This window comes from Balaenoptera borealis (assembly GCF_965194805.1).
Source record: "Balaenoptera borealis genome assembly, chromosome: 4".
NCBI classification, from domain to species: domain Eukaryota; kingdom Metazoa; phylum Chordata; class Mammalia; order Artiodactyla; family Balaenopteridae; genus Balaenoptera; species Balaenoptera borealis.
Genome location: NC_138861.1, coordinates 112,675,105 through 112,690,721, shown reverse-complemented (window position 1 = coordinate 112,690,721; position 15,617 = coordinate 112,675,105). Strand labels below are relative to the sequence as shown.

Sequence of the window (15,617 nt, the reverse complement as noted above, 5' to 3'; positions counted from 1 at the left end):
TGCCTGACATGTGTTGATCTGAGAACACTCCCCCATCAACTTCCTGCTCACAAATCTCCATCTCAGGGTCTCTTCCCTGGGGAACCCAACCTAAGACACATGTATGGGGCCATGACTCCAAACCTCCACGTCCGGGCCACACCTCTTATTGGGGCCCCTAACTCACATTTCCAGTTGCCTAGTGGACAGCTCCACTGAAAACCCTTGGGTTCCATAATCTCCGCGTGGTGTCCCCCACTTCCCAGCCCACGCATGCCTGTCCCTGGACCACAGCCGGGGCTATCACCACCTGTCCAGAAATTCAATTAAGAAACCCAACATCACCTCCATTCCTGCCTTTAGCTCACAGGCCTCCCACTGCCATCCGATCTGCTGCCTATCCTCATATAATCCTATTGGCTCTGTTTCTGAAATCTCTGTCTTGTGCATCTCCTCCTCTTCTACCTTGCTAGCATTTGCCTTAGGGGAGCTTCTTACAGCGTTTTGCCTGGATTCTGACAACAGCATCTTCACTGTCCTGAAATCCTACTGCATTCTTTGCTTTCCCCTCACAGCCTCAGAGTGATCCTTCTAAAATGTGAATCTGACGTTCTAAGCTACTTCTCTGTCTAAAACCTTCAGCAGCTCCCTATTGCCCTCACGATCAAGTTCAAATCTCTTCGCCTGGAATACAAAGCCCTGTTTTATGAGCACCCTTCCAGGACTCCAGCCTTGCCACTGGCTAGACAGAAGAGCCCTCTGTCCCTCTGCTCTGGTCCTGCCAACCCAAGGGCATCCCTGAGTCTGACAAGCTGATTTCATGACGCTGTGCCTTTGCACCTGCTGCTTCCTCTCCCAGGAATGCCTGCCCTTTGCACCTGCTGCTTCCTCTCCCAGGAATGCCTGCCCTTATCCGCAGAACATCTATGTATCCTCACAATTTTAGCATTTCCTCCTCTGGAGGACATCTCTTCCTGGTACAGAATTCCATGAAAGCACTTGTTACCTGTATAGCACGTCTTTCTTTATGGGTATGTCTCTCCGACTAGACTGAGCTCCTCAGGGCCGCCCCCTGCCATGTTCTTTTATGTTTCTTCCCAATGCCTGGCACTTGGCAGGTGTTCAGTAAATGCTTCTTGACTGAATACATGTTGAGTAAGATGAATGGCATAGGTAAGCGATGCTGCAGATAAGATAGAGACCCCTGAAATAACACACACCCCTGCTTTTAAAGTACTAAATACACACACACACACACACACACACACACACACACCCCACATATATATAAAAGCTAAAACTTCCCTACATGATATCCTATTAAAGGGCTAAAGTAGCATAAATAATAGTCCCCTATGAGGTATTATTATAATTTGCAGTCTATAGAAGAGAAAAATGAGACCCACAAAAGTTAAGTAGCTGAGGCAAGCTCACGTGAGAAACTGGGGGACAGAGTTGAATAAGAGCGTGGCTCTTCTGATCTGCGCACGGGGCTCTTTTTGTGACATTATTCCTGATACCACGTGGTTCTCAGTGCGAAGCAATACCCATCGCCTTCCCTCGTGGCAGCTGCTAGCTAAATAGTGAATTTGTATGCAGATGATATTAGGCTGAACCAGTCCTGCTCCTCTATAGAAAGTTCTGTACAGAACTCATCAGAGATCACTCGAGCTCAGCTGCAGTGGCTCATGCTGTTACCAAAACGGATTCCACCAGGGTGAGGTGCAGGTCCGTGCATCAGCCATTCAGCGAGGGAGAAACAGTCACCTTCTGAAGGGATGCTTTGTAAAAGGGTTGAATGCACCTTGCTTGTTACTTGTCACAAGCTGGGTCTCAAAAGGGAAACAGCACCGGTCAATGAACGTCCATGGAACCCATGACCTCGATGTCCCCACAACCGCCTTCCAGAGGGGGGACCCTGCTGGCTGCAGCTAACAGAGCCCTGGGGTGGGGACCATGTGCCCAGCTGTGTCTGCACCACACGACACCACCTTATGATGGGTCAGTCTCTCACCATCTCCGCTCCAGATCCTGCAGAAGTCAACACCACCCCACCCCACAGGGTACAATCCAGACGCTAAGACGCTCAGGTCATTGCAGCAAATGTGTTGCTCTAGAATCACTGTTTCAGGTACAGTAAGTCCCCTACATATGAACCTTCAAGTTGAGAACTTTCAAAGACGCGAACGTGTGTTTGCATGTCCTATCACGTAAGTCAGTTCACGTGTCTGACGTACATTGTCACCTGTGTGCACCCTCTAAAAGTGGTTGTGCTTCTGTGTACTTTACTGTATAGTACTGTATAGAGTACAGTAGTACAGTATCTATTGCAAGCCCAGGATGTCTGGAAGCAAGCGTAAAAGCAGCGGTGCTATAGCTGGTACAGTGTAGCCAATTGTGTTAGTTGGGTCCCTAGGCTAACTTTGTTGGACTTATGAACAAATTGGATTTATGAACATGCTCTCGGAATGGAACTTGTTCATATGTAGGGGACTTACTGTACATATTCATGGTCTGACTCTGACTTCAACAACAAAAGACACCTCAAGAACATCACTGTATGATTACCCTCGCATTTTCCTGTCTTAGAAATAATACTGAAATTACCTTCTCAGGGCATAACATTCACCTCTCAGAAAGTTGTCCCAAGTGCCACATGTGAGTGAAGTGACCTGCCCAGGGTCACCTTTCAAGAAACGCCAGCTCCCGACCCGCTTCCTGCAACATTTTTCTGCTTTTCAAAGGGTTTGAGTGCCTTCTGCTTCGCTTTGTTCTCGAGCAATCTTATGGGAAAGTAAGGTCAGTAGCTATTATTCCCATTTTACAGATAAGGAAACTGAGGCTGGAGAGGTGGAGAGAGGGGTTAAACGTCCTGCAGCAAAATTTCCCATGAAATCAACTTTGTCCCTTCCTCATTTTAGAGAAAGAAATCCATGCAATGTTTAAAGGTTGTTGACCTGCAGAGTGCCTCCCCGGGCCAACCTACAGTGACAGGCTGGCACTGAGCACGTGTGAATTTGCTGAGTGCTTCATACAGAGTAACTCGATTTCACCCTCACAACACCCCTGCCTTCATTCCCATTTGACAGATGAGAAAACAAAGGCACCAAGAAGTTAAGTAATGCATTCATAGTCATGCATCTTATAAATGGCAGAGTGGTACACCCACCCCAGGCTGTGTGGTACCCAGCTCTGTGCTCTTAACCCGAGCAGTCCAATTTCTCTGACAATACGTTTATACAGATCACTGTTCTCTTTCCCGAGGTAATTAGGTAACCAGCATTCTTTTCTAAATAATGCTGCCTAACTTGAAGCCCATTATGAATCCCTTTGTCAGGCTCCTGCGTTCTAGCTGAATCATCCTGGTTTCTGGGTCTCATTGTTCAGATCCATTCATACCACGGCTTCGTCTGTCACCTCCTTCTACAAATCCTCATTGTGGCTCATCTGTGATCAGATCAGTGTCCTCCAAATGGAGCTCAAGAAAGGAAGACAAAGAAATGTGCTTTGTTCTAAGGCTCACAGAAGCACAAGGACGCCCTGTGATTTGGACCTTCCTATTGATGACCTGGATTCTGGGGATATGGAAGGTGTGACTGCCAGTGGTCAGGTACCAGCCTAGTTACCAATGAGCTCCAAGACTTTGGGTCACAAATTTGGGCCATAACCTTGGGCCTTTCACAGCCCCACTCAGCTTCAGAGTTAGATCCAAGTTCAGTTCTGGTTCTTCTACATACTAGCTCTGGGGCCTTGAGCAAATTACTTGTTCTCTCTGGAATCGCATGAGAAGAGTAATTAACACTTATTTTGCAGGGTTGCTGTGAGGTTGACAGCGGTGATATCCTAGCATGGGCCTGGTACGTGATTGGGAGCCGAGAGATGTTGCTTCTTTTTTCCCTTTGCTGTGGTCCTGAGCCAACACAAGTGGCCCATCCTATTTGAAGAGTGTGTCTGCTATTAGATCTGCTATCCTGAGCCCGTGACTTCATGTCTGGGTTGAGTGTATGAAACTCACCTTTCAGACACGAGCGGGAAGTCTAGGAGTTAAAGGCCAGCCTACCCACAATCCGGGGCTCCCATCTAATTTCATCAGCCACTGTTCCTCCTCCTTGGGTGCTCTGTCCCCCTTGCAGTCTCTGTCAGCTATCTGGTGCCCCTTCCCTGGACACGGACACCCCTGCTGGCTCTTTGCTGAACCCACCAATGAACAAGCATGGCACCCCTTCCTCTCGTGTGCTGCTTCCTCATCTATAAGATGCTAGGCTGCACCTATGTGCATGCTCCCATCCCCTCTGCCTCTGAGTACCGTCCATTCTCTGCACACCAAGGATATGGGGCTGGATTTTCAAAGCAATGCTAACATCTCATTGCCTTAACTCGTTCACGTTGTCATTCATTCAATCTGTGGCGCTTTTATTGAGCCACTCTGCTTCCAAATGTGCCTAGCTCTCCCTCAATCTTCTTATTTTTATTTTTGTTTTTGCACTGGCCATTTGCTCTACCTGGAATGGTGTCTCCCTCCCCTACCACCTGGACAATGGACATAAGCCATTTGGGGTAATTATTAAACCTCTCTGAGACTGAACCTTTAATCTCTAACATAGAAAGTAATAATATTTATTTCCAAGGGCTGCTACATGAATTAAATGAGATATTGGCTGACATCTATTTACCACCAGCTCCAGGTACTGTTCCAAATGCTTGACATCTGTTTCCTTCTTCAAGCCTTACAAGAAACCCCCACGAGAGAGGTGCCATTGTAATTTCATTGATAGGTAAGGAAACGGCTAAGAGAGGTTCAGAAACTTTACTCAAAGTCCCACAGCGCGTGGTGGTGGGGCTGGAAGGCAGACCCAGGCAGTTTGGCACCAGAACCCGCATGCCCATGACTCGATGTTGCAGCTACAACTGGCCTGCTCTGTGCTCTGCCCTTTGGAGTTCATTTGTCTATGATAGAATCACATTTTCTCACCTCTTTTTAATCTTGTGTGAAATTTTTCCGGTATGAGATCCTTAGCATTTTGTAGATTAACAATAATTGTTGTGATGACATCACAATCATTTTGTAATACCAATTCTCTGTGTTACAATGTGCCAAGAAAAAGCTATTGTCCTTGAGCAAACATGGGATACTTCTAAAAGGTGACTGCAAACTGGCCACAGAGTAACCTTAACGTGTTCCCCAAAGGAGGAATTTATGGATTACTTTCTCTTTACACAGCAAAATGAAACTGGCAGTGAGTGACAAGAACAAAGTCACATCTGTTTGGGAATTGAAAACATTACTCTAATTAATTGTTCCCAACATAGAATCAAAACGACAAATTATTTAGAAAAATAACATTGAGAAAGTGGCATATTAAAATTTTGGGAATGTTGGCAAATCTATGTTCAAGGGAAAAAATGTATGAATAATAATGAAAAAGCAGGAATTAAAATTGGAAAGCAATAAAATGGATAACAGAGTTTAGTCTTTCAAATAGCAAAATTAGAGGCAACCATTTGCACATGTTATTTAAAAATGGAGAGAGCAGGGAGTTCCCTGGTGATCTAGTGGTTAGGATTCAGCGATTTCACTGCCGTGGCCTGGGTTCAGTCCCTGGTCGGGGAACTGAGATCCCACAAGCCCTGCAGTGCGGTCAAAAAAAAAAAAAGAGAGAGAGAGAGAAAGCAAAATCAAATTAAGTCAAGAGAGAAGATATAAAGAATAGACATGAGGATGTTAAAACTTATATAGTTGTATGTATATTTGCATGCATATTTGAATGTTCCAATGAAATGAGTGATTTTATTGAAAAGGCAGCAATTTTTAAAACTGACTGAAAAGAGATTAGATTGTTAATTAAAGAAGAAACTGATAAAATATCCTCCAATAATTTCTTCCTGAAAAAACTATGTTGAGATGGTTTCACTAGTGAGGTCTTTTGATACTTTAATTACTAACTAATGTTATATAATATCATCTAGAATGAGTAAAAGATGAAAAGAGATAAAAATATAAATTAAGCATCAAAACTCTAGACAAATCTCATCTCTGCATATAAGTATATAAATCTAAACAAGATACCAATGGATCAAATTTAACAACATATAAAAAGAATATTCCACAGTGACCAATAAAGATAAATGCCAGGGCTGTGAGGATGGTTTAATACAAGGCATTCTAATAATATAACATATCCAATAATTGATTGTCAGGTAACAAAAAAGCATCAGTAGCCTAATAAAAACTAGAAGATATTTTCCACATTGCTGATATAAATACTAAAATGAGATACATAATTCCTTACCAAGATAAATACTAGCCCATTTTAAATTGATAAGAATTAACATACTTACATTAATAGTGAAACACAATAGGTGTTCCAAATAAATTAGGAAAAAACAAAGATGCCCACTGCAATCAACATTATTAACATATCCTGGCCGATGCAATAAGACATGAATGTCAGTAAAAAGAAAGAAAGGGCATAACTATTAGAAAGGAGGGGACAGAATTATCAGTCTTTGCAGATGCTATCAGTAATCACTCACTTGAATTGTCTAGATAAGCAAACAAATAAACAGACAAAAACTGTAAGAAAGCAAAAGAGAGTTCCAGATTAACATATATAACCAGTAGCTTTCCCATATTTTGTTGACAATCAAAAACGTAATGGAAGAAACCTCCAGTAGCAGCAACAAGAGAGAAAATAACTATAATGAATAAGAAAATTAGTTCCTATTGCTTAGTTAGAAATACAAAAGCAATAAAAACAGCTGAGTGATACAAAAGACAATCTAGATGAAGAGGGAGGCATGATACGTTTCTCAATGGAAATAATGAATTATGAAAAACAATCTTAATTGGGTTCAAACTAATGACTCAGTTTAACACAATTCCAATCAAAATTTCAATGACTTTTTTGTGTTGAAAAATGAGGAAATAGTTTTAAAGTTCCCATGGGAGAACATACAAGTAAATGCTTCCGGCACAGTTTTGAAAATGAACAGTGGTGAGGACAGTAGTAAACATATAACAAAGTTACAATGATGAAAACAATGAAGTATGGCACTAGAATAGAAATATAAAAGGAACAAAGTGGATGGCCCAGAAGCAGAAACTCACATATATTTTGAATTTAATGTGTGGTAAAGAAACCTCAAAAATCAATAGGGGAAAGGTTGTTTGGATTAAAGAGTAGTTTAGGAAAAAGTGGTAAGAGAGGTGGGAAAAAGATAAATTTAAATGCTTTACACCATATTCTACAATAACTCAAAAGATTTTAAGAATTAAATGTAAAAACTGATACCATAGACAAACTGCAAATAAATACAGATGACGATTCATTGCATTCCTAAGAGAAGAAGAAATTTCTAAGCTAAAAACCAGTGGAAGAAATCTCAAAGGAAAAGAAAGACTTTGTTACGTAAAAAAATTTTTTTTATAATCCACACATTGAAAATAAAAAGGAAATTAAATGTAAAAAAACCCAAGTCATAAAAATATTTGCACAGCAGGGCTTCCCTGGTGGAGCAGTGGTTGAGAGTACACCTGCCAATGCAGGGGACACGGGTTCGAGCCCTGGTCTGAGAAAATCCCACATGCCACGGAGCAACTAAGCCCGTGCGCCACAACTACTGAGCCTGCGCTCTAGAGCCCACGAGCCACAACTAGTGAGCCCACGCACCTAGAGCCCATGCTCCGCAACAAGAGAAGCCACTGCAGTGAGAAGCCCGCACACCGCAACAAAGAGTAGCCCCCGCTCACCGCAACTAAAGAAAGCCCGCGCACAGCAACGAAGACCCAATGCAGCCAAAAATAAATAAATATATAAATATATATATATATGTATTTGCACAAATATATCAAAGGGTTAATATTCTTTTTTAAAATTTAATTTATTTTTTATACAGCAGGTTCTTATTAGTCATCACTTTTATACACATCAGTGTATGTATGTCAATCCCAATCTCCCAATTCATCCCACCACCACTCCCCCCCCACCAGCTTTCCCCCCTTGGTGTCCATACGTTTGTTCTCTACATCTGTGTCTCAGTTTCTGTCCTGCAAACCAGTTCATCTGTACCATTTTTCTAGGTTCCACATATATGCGTTAATATATGATATTTGTTTTTCTCTTTCTGACTTACTTCACTCTGTATGACAGTCTCTAGATCCATCCACGTCGCTACAAATGACTCAAAGGGTTAATATTCTTAAAAGCAAAAGAGGTTGTAAAATTACTAAGAGAGTCGTTAACTTCCCAACAGACACATAAGCAAAGTACATGAATAGACCATTTACAGAAGACATGTTTGAAAACTAACTAACTTAGTGTGGTGGGCTCAGTAATGGCCTCCTCGAAGACACCCACATTCTAATCCCTGGAACCTATGTGGCAAAAAAGATTTTTGCAGTTAAAGATCTCCAGATGGGAAGATTATCCTGAATTATCTGGATGGGCCCTAAATGCAATTGCAGGTGTTCTTAGAAGAGGGAGGGGTAGACTAAAAATGCTGCCTGCCATATCAGTAAACAAAGGGTGTTGCAGCCATCAGAGATTGCAGGCACTCCTGACATTGAGCGCTAAGGGAACTCAGGACGGAAACAAGGACTGCCCGCCATCTAGCAGACATCAAGACTGCAGCCTGAGGAAACTCAGGATGAGAAAACACAGGATACTGGCCCCAGATAGCTGAGGTGCATATCAAAGGAATGATTTCAGTGAGCCCAGACTCTTACATCTTCCCATACATAGAAAAGCGCTAAATTCCTTAACTTGAGTTATCTGGTTTTCTTTAATTAACAATAATCTTTTTACGTTCCGACTGCCTGCCCTTTGTTGCAAAAACTCCTATATATTGCAGCTCCCCCCTCACCTCCGAGGAGCAGTTTTCTCAGAGTTATTTGAGATGCTGTCTCCCGGGCTTGAAGTCCTAAGAATGTCGGCTAAATAAAACATAACTCTCAACTTTTAGGTTGTGCATTTTTTTTTCAGCTGACAGAGGCAAAGGGAAATTTGACCACAGAAAGGAGAGGAGGAGGCAATGTGACAACAGAGGCAGATCTTGGAGCAATGTGGCCACAAGCCGAGGAATGCCAGCAGCCACCAGAAGCGAGACAAGAAGAGACAAGGAACAGAATTCTCCTCCTCAGAAGGGCACAGCCTTTCTGACACCTTGATTTCATCCCAGTGAAACTGGTTTTGAACTTCTGGCATCCAGGAATATGAAAGAATAAACTTCCATCTCTTTTGTGGTGATTTGTTACAGCACCAACAGGAAACTAATGCATTTATGAAATAGCCAACCTTGCTAATAAGCAAAGAAACACAAAATAGTATTCTAAGGCAATACTATTGATATATTATTTTTGCCTTTCAAATACCAAAGAGTTATTTAAAGGCTCATGGGTGACAAAGGCATCTTGTACACTGCTGGTGCGGAAGCAAATTGAGGCAGCCTCTGGAGAAAAATTTGATATGTATGAAAGCCTCAAATAAATTTATATTCTTTGACATATTGTTTTCATTTCTAGGATGCTAAACCACACAAATAGAGATTTGAATAATGATTTATGTGGAAGATTGTTCATCCTAAGTTTATAAATTCAGTGTTTCAATAATAAACACAATCCAAATGTCCAGCAAATAAAAGAATAATGAAACACATTATGGTAACTCAAAAAATAGAATAATGTACAATTATTAAAATTATCATGGCAAATAATTTTAATGACTTGTTCACAATATAGTGTTGCAAAATAATCAGCACACAAAAAGTTATAAATGTAATGAACCAAATGTTGTGTTTGTGTGTATGTGTGTGTGTAAGTTTATGTGATTAAAAAATAATGGAAAAAAGCTTTTAAAACTGTTAAGGTGTTTGTCTAGAAATGGTGAGATATAGACATTTTAATGTTTTTATTTACCAGTTTCTTCCATATTGTGTACAATGGATATGGATGCAACATACTCATAAAAATCAAACAAGGGACTCCCCTGGCAGTCCAGTTGTTAAGACTCCACGCTTCCACTGTAGAGGGCGCAGGTTCGATCCCTGGTCAGGGAACTAAGATCCCGCATGCCTCACAGCATAGCCAAAAAAAAAATCAAACCAGATAACAGAAAGGAGATAAGAGCTTTATGAAAGGTATTTGTTTCAGTATTGTTCATGTTAGTGAAAATTCAGGAATAGCAAAGGCATTCAGTAATGGGCAATAGTTACATTGCACCTTTGTGATAGAATATAATGTAACACTGAAAATGTATCTATGCTATTTTAAAAATGTGTTTACAAAGAGTCTAGTGATACAGAGAAATGACTTTGATAGAGTGGTGATTTTTTAAAAGTAAAACACAAAGCTAAGCACAGTATTATCTCTCTTGCATAACAGAGATATAGAAATGTAGAAAGAAACTTATAGACCAAAATACTCAAAGTGTCTGCCTTTCTTATCACTGCAGAATTTCAAGTGGCTTTACTTCCTTTTTCATATTTCCCAAGGGTACCAAGCTGAGCACTAAATATCTGTACAAAAGAACAAACTGGACGTAAGTTGTGTGTGATGCACTGATGAGCTCTGAGCTCCAATTCTTTCTTGGCCGCATCCTCATCTGGAACGGATGCTCTCCCCGGCATGTGAAACCATTCACTTACGGCCTCAAGCTGTGCCCAAGTCTTCTCACACTTCTGCCTACAATTTTTATCTCAGTTCCTTTCTTCTTTGTCATTGTAGGAGAAATAGCTAATTAATATGTTTTTTGAAATATTCTTTGGAAATACAAAATGTCACATAAATGTTCAACCCCACAGTGTTTTACAATGTGTCTTTGATTAAACTCAAGGCACCAGCATTAATTCTCTCTCTTGCCTTCTGGCATCTGTTCTAAAAGTCTTCTTGCTACTTGCTCCAGCCTCTGTATTTCAGAGCAATTGCCTTCATTGAAGCACAGCTTTTCTCTCTTTATTTATTTACTTATTTTAGGAGCTCAGTTGTCTCTGTCTTTGAAGATAAATGAAATAGGATTAAAACAGAGAAAATGAAATGCTGACACTTAGTAAAATAACTGTGGATCTGACTTGGCTGGAGTATCACAAATTCCAAAGAGATGAAAGAAAATTTCCCATTTAACATTCTTTCCTGGACCAGAAGCCCAAAATCCATTTTCCCTTAGCATGAATTTGAAAAAAAAGACATTCCTTGAGTTACTCACACATCCTCATAGCCAGGCCCAAGACTATCTGAAATAAATCCCATCTGATGGGAAAAAATAACCTAGGGGTACCAATGGCACACCTTCTCAGCTGGCTTGGGGTCAGAATGTGGGCATGGGTGCTGTGCCCCTTGGCCAGTGTCATGTTTCTCAGCCCGGTTGCTGCCAGGAGAGAGGACCCCTGCCTGAGAATCCAGATACCTAGGTTCTTGAACATCAGCTCTGCCTCTAAGTTACTCTGTGACTTGGGCAATTCATTTCAGTGAGCTTGTCGTCTCATCCTTGCAAAGCTGCTTCTCCTCTGGGGCTCCCTACCTTAGCATCTACTTCTGCCGTGCTACCTGGCTGATGTGCCAGGCACCAGGAGTTATCCTGGACTCCTCCTCCCTCAGGAACTGCATCCCATCACTCACTAAGCCATCTCACCCACCCACCCCGTGCCCACAGCCATCACTCTAATCCAAGCTCCCAGCATCTCTCCCCTGGACCAGTGCAATCTCCCCAGGCTTTCTTGGGATCCAATCCTTTCTCTGTGCTGTGGCCCAAGAGTCTTTATTTTAAAGTGCTCACCTTATACTGCCATTGCCTTACTTCAACCTGTCAAGGATTTCTCATTGCTCTTGGATAAAGATAAACCTCTACAGGCAGGCACAGTCCCCATGAAAATGTATGGAAAGTGGCCCACAGGCTGGACCCAACCCACAGATGGGAGGTTGTTTGTTCACTTAAAGGCCAACTGGTTTCCAGTATTTAAAAATCAAGAAATGTGACATAAAAATCTGGATTTCTAACTTCTCTTGAAAATTGGAAAATCACCTATCGTCGAGTATCTGACAGGGAAATATCAAGTAGTAGCAGCCACTCTCACTGGACAGGGCATGTGTCCCCAGCTGCCATCATCTCCACCAAGCCCCCTCATTTGCCCACCCTTCACTGTACTCACAACACAGGTGTGGCCCTCCTGCCCTTACCTTTCCAGTGGCACCTTCTTCCCCCTCTCGGCGCTCTAGTCCCCCTGGGGTTTCTGCCTCTGAACAAATGCCAGGGCCTTCACTTATACTGTTCCCTCTGTCTGGAACACACTTTCCACTTCTGCCTCTCTCTCTCTTCCCACAGGCCTGGCCTGGGTAAATCCTATCCATCCTCAGGGCATGAGTTTACATGTCATTTCTGCCAGAAAACCATCCCTGACCCCCTATTCTAGGACAGTGCCCTACCTTTGCCCCATCACACTGATCATTGGTTAATTGTCCTTCCTATGAGCTCCCCAAGGGCAGAGAGTCATCTGAAATCCTCAGTGCATGATCACCAGACACCAGCCCAACACCCATCCTGGAGCAGAAGCTTTCTAAATATTTGCTGCATGAGTGAATAAACTTGAAACCTCTAGGTTTAGTGTACATACGCATCAGTAAGACCCGACCTACTGCAGGGAAAAGATGCAGAAGCAAACAGAAATAACAGCATGGGACAGGCATGCATACAAGGTGTCCTTTCTGGGGACATGCTGTACAGGGTTATTGTTTGCCAGACATGTTCCCTAGAGGAACTCGTGCTGGAGCGGAGCTTGGGGATTTGGGACTTTTCAGCATGCATGCCACCCAGGAGGACACTGGCTCCCAGAGGTGGGGTGACCTGCCCAAGGCCACACAGTCCATGCAGACTGTGAGCAAGATAATATTCACGATCAAAGCTGCAGCTCCAGCATCCAACTCCGTAATCAGCAAATGTGCCGAATGCATGAATGGATGAGTGAAGGAAGAGAGAAGACAGAGGTTCAAGAAAGACCTGAGATCTGCTATGGATTGAATGTGTCCCCCGCAAATTCGTATGTTGAAATCATAACCCCCAAGGTTATAGTATTAGGAAGTGGGGCCTTTGGAGGTGATTGGGTCATGAGAATGGAGCCCTAATGAATGGGATTAGTGCCCTTAGAGGAAGAGACATGGGAGATATCACCTCACTCTCCATGACGTGAAGACACAGTGAGAAGGTGGCTGTGTACAAAGCAGGGAGAGGGCTCTTGCCAGAACCTGACCATGCGCGCACCTTGATCTTGAACTTCCAGACTCCAGAACTGTGAGAAATATATTTCTGTTGTTTATAAGCCACCAGTCTATAGTGTTTGTTATAGTAGCCCTCACAGGACTAAGACAGGACCCAAGTAGCAGAAAGAATCTGTTATTAGATTTACCAAAGAGAACTTTATTGAGTGATGAGAAATTGACAAGTATCTCAAAAGAAAAAAGCTTAGGCTCTACTGAGGCAGATATTTATTTACTTTTTACCCCTGGAGCACAGTTCTATTCATTGATTTTAAAATATTATTTTATGTTTAAACAGCTGAGGCTGTAATTGTTATATTGTTTTACTGTCACACAAAAAATGGTTACTTTTATACTTTTAAAATATCTTTAAAAACAAAAAGCAAAAGAGTCTCTTTAATATGGGACCTCACTTTGGTAAGGAAACTCTTTCCAACAAGCGTTAATTATAGAAATTGTCATGCATGTGACAGGAAAAATGTAAGTGTGAGTTGTTTTTCGTTTTGCAAAACAACAACAACAAAACCAAAATGGTAGCCATAATAATCCAAAAGGGTAAATAATAAAAGATCAGAAACAGATGTCTCTGAGGTGACCTGGATTAGCTGCAATATAAAAAGTCATACATAATGCTATGGAATTATACACTAAAATGGTTAAAATGTAAATCCCATGTTATGTACATTTTACCACAATAAAAATAGCAAAACATTTTAAAAAAAAGTTTTTTAAGTGATAAATGTCAACCAGTTCCTATTATCCTATCATCATACAGCCACCATGCTTGATTCATCAGCTTATAAAACCTTTGCTGATTGAGGCAGGAGACAGCCCTAGGGTTAGTAAGACTCAGGTAGCTGGCACAAAGAATGGGACCTGTTTTCTAACCCAAGTGCTTACTGTGCTATTGTGGTTTATAATAAGAAATTTATATTTGGTCCTTGTCCTGGTTCTGGCACAGAGCTCCTCTTAAAACCCTTGGAATTTCCTAAGTGATAAGAGAAATAAAGATGTTTTGGTATTCATAACAAACCCCTTTCAACCACACCTGAGTTTATGTCAGTGAGGCGACTTTTGGACCACACCTAAGGATGGGGGCTGGTTGCCAGGTGAACCAACCAACTGATTAGAGGGTTGAAACTTTTGGTCCCACCCCCGTGACATCTGGGGACGGAAGTGGGGCTGGAGATTGAGTTCAATCACCAATGGCCAATGTTCAATCAGTCTTGCCTGTGTAATGAAGCCTCCATTAAAACCCAAAAGGATGGGGCTTGGAGAGCTTCCCTGTTGGTGAACACGTTTTAAAGCATGGAAGCCCCACACGCTTTCTCCACACCTTGCCCTATGCAGCTCTTCCATTTGACCGTTCTTGAGTTACATCCTTTTATAGAAAACTGGTTTCCTGAGTTTTGTGAGCCACTCCTGCAAATTAATTGAACCCAAGGAGGGGTCCTGGGAACCTCTAATTTATAGCCCACAGGTCAGAAGCTCAGGTAACTGGACTTGAGATTAGCATCTGAAGCAGGGACAGTCTTGTGGGACCGAGCCCTTAACCTGTAGAATCTGACACTACGTCTGGGTGGATAGTGTCAGAATTGAGTTGCATGGTAGGACACCCAGCTGGTGTTGGGCAATTGCTTGACATGGGGAAAGAACCCACTGGATGGGACTGGAGTCAGAGTCAGAGTCACATTCCCAGAGGACCCAGAGGGTCCCATTCGTGGCTGTAAAAGACACACCCCACACGTGGGTCTGCGAACAGGCAGACCTGGATTCTGAGTTCAGCTCCAACATTTTTTTACTAGTTAGCTCTATCCCTCACCTCTCTCAGCTCCTGTTTCCATGCCTGTAGATACGAGCTGTTCACAAAGTAGTGTGCAGGTATGAATGGCATTAAATATGCGCTTCACACGAGCGCACCATTGATGTGAGCATCTGTTCGGTTTGTTTCTGTTGCCGGCCTCCTCCTGCTGGGATGCAGCCCACAGGGCGGGGGTTGGTCAGCTGTGCTCTCTTCAAATGCCCAGAAGTGTTGGGCATTTGACGATCGACCTTCAGTCATGGTTTAATCTCCTCTCTCCCTCCCTCCCTCCTGGTCTTCTTGTGTAGGTGGGAAGGGGATGGCTCTATATCCCTGGTAGGCATCCTCACCATTCTTCCCTCATTTTCACTGGACACTCAGGCAGCAAAGCCTGTGGATTCAATCTGCCCTTCCTCTCTCTCCCCCGGGCCTCTGCCTCAGTTCCCGTCTCATCCTTCCCGCACTATGTGCACCAATAGCAAGTCTCCATCAGGTTCCTCTCCTCCCTTCTGACCCCTCCCACTCCTACCCACACCTGCCCCCCACCTTCCCAGAGCCACCTTCTAACTCAGATCTGGCCACGTCACTCCCCTG

At 42.7% G+C, this 15,617-nt stretch overlaps 1 protein-coding gene across 3 annotated transcripts in view; it reads right to left on the bottom strand.

The window, feature by feature from the left end:
• Positions 1-15,617, bottom strand: part of SLC2A9 (solute carrier family 2 member 9) — a 290,277-nt gene that overhangs the window by 208,198 nt on the left and 66,462 nt on the right. The window lies entirely within an intron of this gene.